Source organism: Elephantulus edwardii, unplaced genomic scaffold (assembly GCF_000299155.1).
Source record: "Elephantulus edwardii isolate Elephantulus edwardi_28Jun2011 unplaced genomic scaffold, EleEdw1.0 scaffold00088, whole genome shotgun sequence".
Classification (NCBI taxonomy): Eukaryota; Metazoa; Chordata; class Mammalia; order Macroscelidea; family Macroscelididae; genus Elephantulus; species Elephantulus edwardii.
The window spans coordinates 3,595,035-3,604,935 of record NW_006399838.1 but is presented as its reverse complement, the minus strand read 5'-3'; the positions used below and the strand labels follow the sequence as shown (position 1 = coordinate 3,604,935).

Sequence of the window (9,901 nt, the reverse complement as noted above, 5' to 3'; positions counted from 1 at the left end):
GCACATAACAACATCAGCATATTTTGCTCACATGTGATATCAGTGATATTGTTTGATAATTTATACATTCACTTGGATCACCCTGGTTGGCAATGGGAACATATATGGACCTCTTCCAATCTGTTGGCCAGACATCCTCCTCGGGGTAAACTGGGTATTTCTAATGGTGTTAGGAATCAAGTGTAACCTGATTAACTTTATCTGATCTATTTTACAGTCAGCCTGGGTGGGAAGCCTCTTGTGTAGGCAAACAGGATCTAGTGGGCGGGGCCTTTGTATTTAAAAGTTGATTGAGCCCAAGGGCCTGTGACCTGAAGCCATGGTATTGATTGTCTTTGGAGAGAATGTTGTTCAAAGTGGGGCAGCACCAGTCTGTCAGTTTGCTGTACTGAGATTACTTGGGGTTGCTGTGATACTGAAGTCTTTGCCACTGGTGTGTCAAATTCCAAAGTGTTTCCCATCGTGGACAGGTTTTGGTGGAGCTCACTTTTTAAGACAGACTAGGAAGCAGGATGGGCTACCTGCTTCCTAAATAAAAGGCTTTTGAAAACACTATGAGCACTAAACAAAGAGTATAGTTAAAGTCGTGTAGTGGTAGAGCCCAGATTGGAAGTCAGTTGAAATGAGGTAAATCTGTAACAAACATCATTTAACGCCTAGTACATGGAATCATAGCTTGAATGTTGGAAAACTGAAATTATAGCCATATTAATTTTGCCTAAATGTCCGAGTGCTTGTTGATAAGCTTCAATGTATCCTCTATCATAATGTTTGCATTTCTATTTGGAACGTCATATATTTGATCATAAGGAATGTGACTCATTTAAGCTCCGTCTCTCTCCTGCATCCTTCCAAGTGCTGCCAATTCCCAGGAAGCAGGAAGCAGCAGGATGTCTGCCTCTGCAGGACCTCAGCCTTGCTCCCGTTGGGGCTCATCAGAGCCCATTCAGGTTTACCCCGAGGGGTCACTGGATGTGCGGCCTGATACTCCTCCTGCCAGGGAGATGAACTCAAGGCTTCAGCAAGACACCCAGCTCCCGCTGGCGTGAGAAAAGGGTTATTTTAATGATGATTATAATGAGCTTCAGTGTGGCTGGGAGCCAGATGTATCCTGATGTCCAAGAGAGATCTCTGCAATCATAGTCAAGTATAATATTGCTTAGATTATCACTTTATAAGTTGGCCTTTTAATTAAGATTTTCCCCCTTCCTCTGCACTCATTTATTGCCTACTCTTCCAAGGTGAATAATTTCCCCATATCTTTATGAAGTTATCGTAGCAACTGAAACATGCTGAATGAGTGCACTGAGAGAAGGCTCGACAGCCGACCGTTCATCGTAAGAAGTGAATCAGTGGACCTGCAGCTTTGACTCCAGCACGTGAATTCATTTCTAGTGTTTGATTTCCCCTCCAGCAGCCATTACAAGTTGTTTTTTATTAAGTGACTCCGGCCTTCACAGACGGCTTTTAACCGTGATCATGAGAAGCTGATTAAGGAAACAGCTAATAAGAAGAAACGTTAGCCAACCCGTTCTCGATGATGATGCCGTCTTTTGAGTGATACTTTCTATGACCTGACCTGAAATGGATGTGTTTGTTTTATTTTTGTGAAAACTTTAATATGATTGAAAATTTTATAAAAAGAAAAAGGATATTTTAAAACCTTTAAGATGTATTTTATTGCTAGTATTGAGAGTAGGTAGCTCTGGTAACCTAGCCCAGGATGAAGAGCATTGCCAACTCTGAGACTCCCTATCTCTGGTATTTAAAGTCCTCCAGTGATTCTGAATGAGAAAGATGGGCAGTCTACCCTTGCGATGGTTTATTGCCTCAGAAAGCTGGTGGAGAGTCACTAGAACTAACTCAACAGCAGTCAGTTTAAATATTTTGTTTAGATTATGCAAATATACACAGCTAAACATACACCATTAGTTGTATCAGGATGGATGATGAAGAGATTGAGATTGTTCACAGCTTCAGTTTGCTCGGCTCCACAGTCAACACCCTCGGCACCAGCAGCCAGGAAATCAAAAAATGTATTGCGATGGGAAAGTCTGCTGTTAGGGACCTCTCTAAAGTACTCAAGAGCAACGGTGTCTCTTTGGAGATGAAGGTGTGCCTGATACAGGCCATGGTTTTTGCAATCACTTGTTAGGCATCAGAGAGTTGGACAATGACTAGGGAGGATAGAAGGAGAATTGACGCCTTTGAGCTGTGGTGCTGGAGAAGAGTATTGAAGGTACCATGAACTGCCAAGAAAACAAACAGATTCAGCCTAGAGAGGGTTAAACCAGGCTACTCCTTGGAGGCAAAGATTCTGGGGCTTTGTCTGACATACTTTGGACATGTTGCAAGGAGGGACAGGTCTTTGGAGAGGGACATCATGCTGGGTAGAGTAGAGGGACAGCGCAGGAGGGGAAGACCCTCTATGAGGTGGATTGATTCGGTGACTGGGGTAATCGGGATGGGTGTGTCAGAGGCAATGCGATTGGCACAGGATAGAGCAGGGTTTAAGGCTGTTGTACATAGGGTCGCTATGAGTCACAAACGACTCCGCAGCACATGACAACAACAACAGCAAACATACACCAATTAAACTGTTTCCACATTCCTATTCAGTGACACTGGTTGCATTCTTCCATGTGTTCAGCCACGTTCATCCTCTTTCTCGGGGTTATTCTTCCTCTAATTAGTGGGAAGGCGTTCCACGGCCAACCCAGAGGCAGGCTGTTTGAATTCACTCACCATCCTTAAGTAATCAAAACAGGAAATAGTTTAAGATATCTAGAAATCATTTCGGTATCTTAAAGATGGCTTACTGACTTCAGAGTTCTCATTTCCAGTGAAAAGGTATATTTATTCCACAAAAAGATAATTGATATTGGGAGTTGGAGAGACAACGGTTTTGGCATCCAAGTTTGCTCATAATAGCTCTAAACCAATCACTTTCAGGCTATTCAGAATGTGACATAAAGTAAGTCAGACATTACATGGGGACATTGCATATACATGTGTGCATTTGCATGTTAAGGGCCAGAAAGTAATTCAGTATAGACAATAAACTTTATCTTATATTCTGTTCTATTTATTTATGAAAACACTTGCCCCAAATCATTAAACTCCTTTCACAATCCATGAATGACTCATAGTTTATGAAACGGTACTCTATACCACAAATTAGAAACCTGGACAGAGATAGGTACACATTGAATTCTAAAAGTTCCTCCCAGCTGTGAAAAATCTTTGACTCTCTTTAGAGCATATTCAGATGATGGTCCTTGAGTTTATGATAGATTCAAGTAGCTGATGACTCCTAAAAGAGACAGTAAGTTCATAACCTACCTGTGTAGAGCAATTTGGTACCTGACTCTATCTCATTGAAATAGTTTCTCATACAGGAGACAGTATAAATCTCATGTAAGACTTTTTTAAGGGACATTTTTCTTGATGCTGTCACGAAAATATGCTATAAAAATAACTGAAACTGGCTTGCTATTATGCATTAGGTGTGGGTGACTGACTGTGGAAAAAAACACCCCACATTTTCTTGAACCATTAAAACAAAAAATATTTTTACGTTACTAAGATACAGATAAGGTAACTTATGCAATGAGAGGCATTTTTTACCACTGTCATTTCCTCTGCCCACAAGATTGACTGAGGCAGCATGGACAGTCTTGTGACAGAAACCATCTCAGTCTTTGCAACTTTATTGGCCATTTTATCTCCAAACCGATGCACAATTCTGGGCTCAGTCCTATTGCAGTTGTTGGATATCTGTTGATTCTATGAATGTAAATGAATAAACGGATGGGTGTGTAAATTCATTTTAGTAATACCTGCTTTAGGATATTGAGAAGTAAGCATCATTTTGTTCTTATCTGATTTTGTTTTCTGCCATTCCTTCCTGAACTAAGTTCTCAAAGTCAGTAAATTCTGGAATATGTTTTACTGCCTGTCGGACATTTCTCTTTCCATATTTTCTCTACAAAATATACCTATTCAGTATTTATTTCTTCAGGCATCTTTTAATTATACACTAATTCATGTTAAAGAATGAATATATCTTATTAATGACTTGGAGGGTTATTGCTCCCAGAAGAATTTGGATCTCAACAAAAGTGTATCATAGTTGATGATAGAATATTTAGCTCAGTTAGACAGACATGGAAAAGTTAATAGAGAAGATGTTGTCTGTGTCCCACAAATAATCTCTTAACATTTAAATTGTGTTTTTTGATCATAACTGGAAGATTGACAATTAAAATCCACAGATCATTCTATGGGAGAACCATTGGCAATTCTGGTAATATTTAGAAATACAAATATTTGTTATTTTATAATCAAGGTTATAGTTTTGAAAACTGTGACTAGATTTTAGGACATTACCAAATGGAGGGAGATCTGGTTGCTTCATGTAGATGGAGCTGAGCTGCCAACCCAAAGACCAATGGTTTGAATCCACTGGCTGCTCCGAGATAGAAAGGTGGACACTCTGATTCCACACAATTTGCAGCCCCTGAAGATCTGCCGAAGGGTCAGCTGTGGATCAGTTCTGACTCCATAGCAATGAGTGAGTGAACAGAAAAGGAGATCTGACAATGTATTCATTGAGTGTTTGTTGTTGTTATGTGCTGGTAAGCTGGAACCAACAGAGCACTGACCCTCCAGGGCTTTCCCAGAGGCTATAAATTGCACAGTAGGAAATTGTCCATTTTTCTCCCCGAGAGCAGCTGGTGGGATCAGGCTGCCTGCTGTGGAGTCGGCAGTGCAAGTCCCTTCCCATGAGGCCACCAGAGCCTCCTCATTGAGTGGTGAGCTGCTAACAACAAAGTTAAGTGTCTCTGGAGATTGGAATCCAGCAGTCAGATTTGTATCCGACAAAGATGGGTTAAAAAAAATAGGCATTCTCCGCCCATGAAGATGTAACAGTCTCAGAAACACTGTGAAAGATACTGGAATTGACTGGATTGCAATGAGAATACAAAAAAATGGTAACTTTTGAATCCCAGATAGTAAATCAGAATTCCTGAATGTGGTGGCCAGGAATTTGTGTTTACCAAACATACTGGAAACATACAACCTGTGAATGTGAAAGGGTAGGAATCATTTTCTAAGTGTGCTTCTTGGTCAAAACTTTGGTAACTCATTTACAAGTATGTTTTCTTTTTATCTTTATCAAATATTTTCCTTTATTTGGTCTTTGAAACAATGTGATAGGAAATGAAAGATCAACCAGTTCTTTTCTTAAAGAATTCTAAATTTTCTATCAAGGCTTATCCAAAGACTCTTCCAAAATGGATCTGACTCCAAATTATCAGAATTTTTTTCTTTTTTTGTCAGGAAAGACAAAAGATGTTAAAAGAGAGTGTACGTGGAAATGATCTTAACTTTGGTTAAATTTGGGGGGAAAGTTATTTTTTATTAAACCACATACAAATAAGTTGTTAATTTTACTTGAGTCTGTACAAGCAAGATTTTCTTTAAGCCCCTCTATAACAAACTCACCACCATGGAGTTGATTTCCAACCCATAGCAACCATATTGGATAGAGTAGGATTTCCCCAAAGAGTTGCCAAGGCTCAAAATTTTTATAGGAGCAGACTTCCTGGGGTTTTTTCCCCAGTGAGCAGCTGGTGTGTTTATATTGTGCTCTGTAAAGTTACCTGTCAAGCATCTTAACTACTGCACCATGAGGGTAAGGATAACTAAGAGTAAAATGGTCTCTCGGAAGAAATAGAATCAAAAGCCTACTAGACTATCAGAAATTCTGCTTAGATATGAAGATTTATTACTACGAAAATTTATGAAATTCATATATGAAAAAGTGTTCTAGACCAGACATTCTACATTCTTGCTCCAGTCAAAATGCCCTTTGTATTCACTCCCCTGTCCTATGTGACTTCTGTTAAAATAAAAATGGCATCACAAAATGTGTGGTTTTAAATATTTGTAAAGCTTATGTGAACCTAATGTAAACTCATTTAAAGATATTTTCTAAGTAAACGCTACTATAAATTTCATATAAACATTGCTTTCTGCTTTCCAATGTCTATTCTAGTGACTCTACTTAAGACATGAGCGTATAATAACAAATGATAGCAACAATAAATATATACAGGGGGTTCTTTCGTTCCAGGTGCTACTCTAAATGTGTTTATGAAATACGTCATTTCAACTTTATACATTCTAGTTTTATAATTGTGTTTTAAAGGCAAAAATTAATATAATTTTCATGATATTATTTATGGAGAATATTGCAAAAAGCCTTGACGATAGTTGTTGTTTGTTAAGTGCCATTGAGTACAGTTCATAGTGACCCTGTGAACAACAGATCAGAACGCTAGCCTATCCTGAGCTATCCTTATCAGCCCATTGCTTTAGACACTATATCAGTCCATCTAGTTGAGGGTTTTTCTCTCTTTCACTGACCCTCCACTTTTCTAAGTATGAGGTCCCTTTCCAAGGAATAGCATCTCTTAATGCGTGTCCAAAGTATGTAAGATGAAGCTTCATCCTCTTTGCCTACAAAAAGCACTCTTTCTCAAGTACATACCTATTTGCTCTTTTGGCAGTCCGTGGGATGTTCAACACTCTTCTCCAACAACAGAACTTAAAGACATCAATTAGTCTCCTGTCATTCTTACTCATTGTTCAGCTCTCAAGTGCATAGCAGTGTTTGGAAAATGATATAGTGAATTAGATGTACCTTAACATTTAATAGCATTGCTGTTCTAGACTTTGGTCCTTCACTTTCCCAATATTATACATCTCCAGATCTCTTAACTGTCGGTACCAGGAGTGTTGATTGAGAATTCAAGCAAGGTGAAATCAGTGGCAATTTCAATCTTCTCTCTGTCCATTATGATGCTGCATATTGGTCTAATATTTAGGATTTGTGTTTTCTTGATGTTGATATAATCCATATTGAAGCCCTTGAAGCTCTCCAACAAGCACCCAAAGTCCTCCTTGCTCTAAGCAGATTGTGGAAATACGCTTAATGCTTTCAAGACACTGATAAAATTGCTTTATATTATCTTTACAGCCTAACACAGCCATTAAAGTATAGCTGTTTTCTTTACTAAATACAGACATTTAATCATTTTAAAGGATTAGGAAAATAGCCCTTTTTGCCCCAGGCAATGGACTAAACATAAATTTGTACTGCTTAAAAAGCTAGTTAGACTTGAAGGACATTATTTAACATCAGCCAAAAGTATGCCATTATGGAACAGAATTATTAGCGTTTTTGATTCTGTGTGTATGTGTGGCTTTTGTGGGCTTTTCTGTTTGTTTGAGGTGTTTTTGTGTGGGCTTTTTTTTTTTAACACTCCACCTATAAATTTGTAAATATCCTAGAAGAGAGAAATATTATAAGTGACATCTTTGAGGGATTAGGTTGGAAAAAACAGTTGAAGTCCGAAAACTGTGTTGATGTCCTAGACTAGGTCTATAACAAGCACTGTCATAGGCTACTAGAGATCATTAGACAATATGGACCTTTATATTCTTCGTCCCCATAAACTACTCTGAACCTGTGCTCATATATTAGTTATAAGAGGTAGCAACAGGGTAAGGCTAATAATTATGTACACCCTGAAGCCGGATCAGAGCTATCTAGTTGAAAGCAATATGATCCCATTTTGCTTAGCCCCCAGCATTTAGTAAATCATCTGATTAATATTTACTCCTAAACACAGTTTTCTGACCCACCCCAGGAGATAGTTGACAATTAAAATAGGAGGTGATGAAAAAAATGGAAAATGGCCCCAGAACCTTGAAACTGTTCTGGCTACCCCCAACCAGTGAAAGTCATGGTGCCATCAAGTCAAGTAAGACCCTATGAGCAACAGATCTGAACCCTACCCAATGCTGTGTCGTCTTCACACTTCATGACATATGAGACCCCATTGCAGCTATAACTGTATCAATCCACCTGATTTAGCATCTTCCTTTTCTTCACCAACCCTCGGTCTTTCAAAATACCATACCATTCTCCAAGGACTAATGTGTATTTGATTCAGGCCATGGTCTTTCTGAGTGCTTGCTATACATATGAGAGTTGGACAGTGAACAAGGATTACAGAAGACAAATTAATACCTTTGGGCTGTGGTGTTGGAGAAGAGAACTGGGCATTCTATAGATGGTCAAGAGAACGAACATATATGTCTTGGAGCGAGTACAGCTCGACTGTTCTTTGAAGGCAAAATGCTGAGGCTTCACTTCACATACTTTGGGCATGTTGCAAGGAGGAGCTAGTCCTTAGAAAGGAACATGGTGCTGGGAAGGGTGGAGGGTCAGTGAAGGAGAGGAAGACCCCCAAACAGGTGGATTGACATGGTGACTGCTGCAACGGGCTCCTGTGTGTCAAGAAGTGTAAAAATGGCACAGGAGAGAACAGGGTTTAGATCTTTTGTGCATAGGTTCATTATAAGTCATAGTCAACTCAATAGTACCTAACAACAACAACAACAACATGATCCAAGTACTTGAGACAAAGCGTCTTCACTTTGCCTCTAAGGAAAACTCTGTCTGTACCCTTTCCAAGACATTTTGTCGATGTAGTTCTTTTGCCAGTCTGTGAGATGTTCAGTATTCTTCTCCAATCCCAAAGCTCAGTGACATAAATTCTTCTTTTGTTATCCTTATTCATTATCCAGATCTGAGATCTAAAACAAGTGATTGAAAAACAATGGCCTGAAGCAAATACACTTTAGTCCTCAAACTGACGTCATCACTCCTCAATAATTTGGAGGGGTCCCCAACTGCAGACTTTCCCAGTGTAATACTTCTACTGATTTCCTCACTGCTGGTAACAAGGATGTTGATAGTAGATCCAAGCACAATGAACTTGTTGACAGTTTCAATCTTCTCCATCATGATTTTTTCTGTCAGTCCAGTGGTAAGAATCTTTGTTTTCTTGATATTGAGATACAAACCATCTTGAAGGCTGTATTTGATCTTCAGCAATAAGTACTTCAAGTCCTTCTTAATTTCATCAAGCAACCTTGTGTCATCTGCATAATACAGGTGACTGATGAGTCTTTCTCTGACTCATCAATAACCAGTAAAAGTAGAATGAAAAAACACCTCACCTTTTCTCTTTGATTGACATTGATGCCAACTGAATCTCAGTCGAGTTTGCTTGCTATACTCTTGCAAGGTGTTGATTCTGGAATTCATAGTGAGTTGGACTTTTCAAGATCTAGAGTCTGTCACAAAAAATACCTATGCAGTCTTTACCAAATGACTTCATTTATGTCTCATTTTCCTCAAAAGTCAACAGCAAGGATGAAAAACAGTCCATTGGGATGATAAAGTTAATAAAAAGGTTATTATAAAGTTGTTGTGAAGACCTATTCATTAATTTACACTTTAAACGATGTGTAATAGTGACTATTCTGTGCCAAGCATTGTACTGCCTTTCAATCGAACGAAGAGAATTAATATATGAAAGAGTACTACTCTAGAACTACTAACTGCCGATGAGTGGGGATAGTCTCATTACCCTTCAGTGGATTTTCAGAGACTGTAAACTACTGAAGAAGAGATTGCCTATCTTTTTCCCACAGAGCAACTGTTAGATTTAAACCATGTACCTTTGCGTGGGCAGCATAATTCTTTGCTACAGAAAAGAATAGACGTTGAGAGGAAAAGAAATGGAAAAACACTTTAAACAATATGTGCAGGTTAGGTGTCTCTGAAATCAGCTGGCCCAGTGGACAGAAAGTGATGGTACCAAGATGGGTGACTTTTAATCTGCGGCCCTCGGGCCTGCCTTTTCATTGTTTTTGTTCAGACATTCCTCTAGGTCGTATAGCCCTGGTGAACAAGTTGCTGAACCACAGTCGCTTGCGGTTGCTGTGAGGCTGAACACTGTGACATTGATGTGTCAATTGC

The 9,901-nt window shown here is 39.1% G+C and overlaps 1 protein-coding gene across 6 annotated transcripts in view; it reads left to right on the top strand.

Annotated features, from left to right (window-relative positions):
• Positions 1–9,901, top strand: part of NLGN1 (neuroligin 1) — a 1,195,112-nt gene that overhangs the window by 418,868 nt on the left and 766,343 nt on the right. The window lies entirely within an intron of this gene.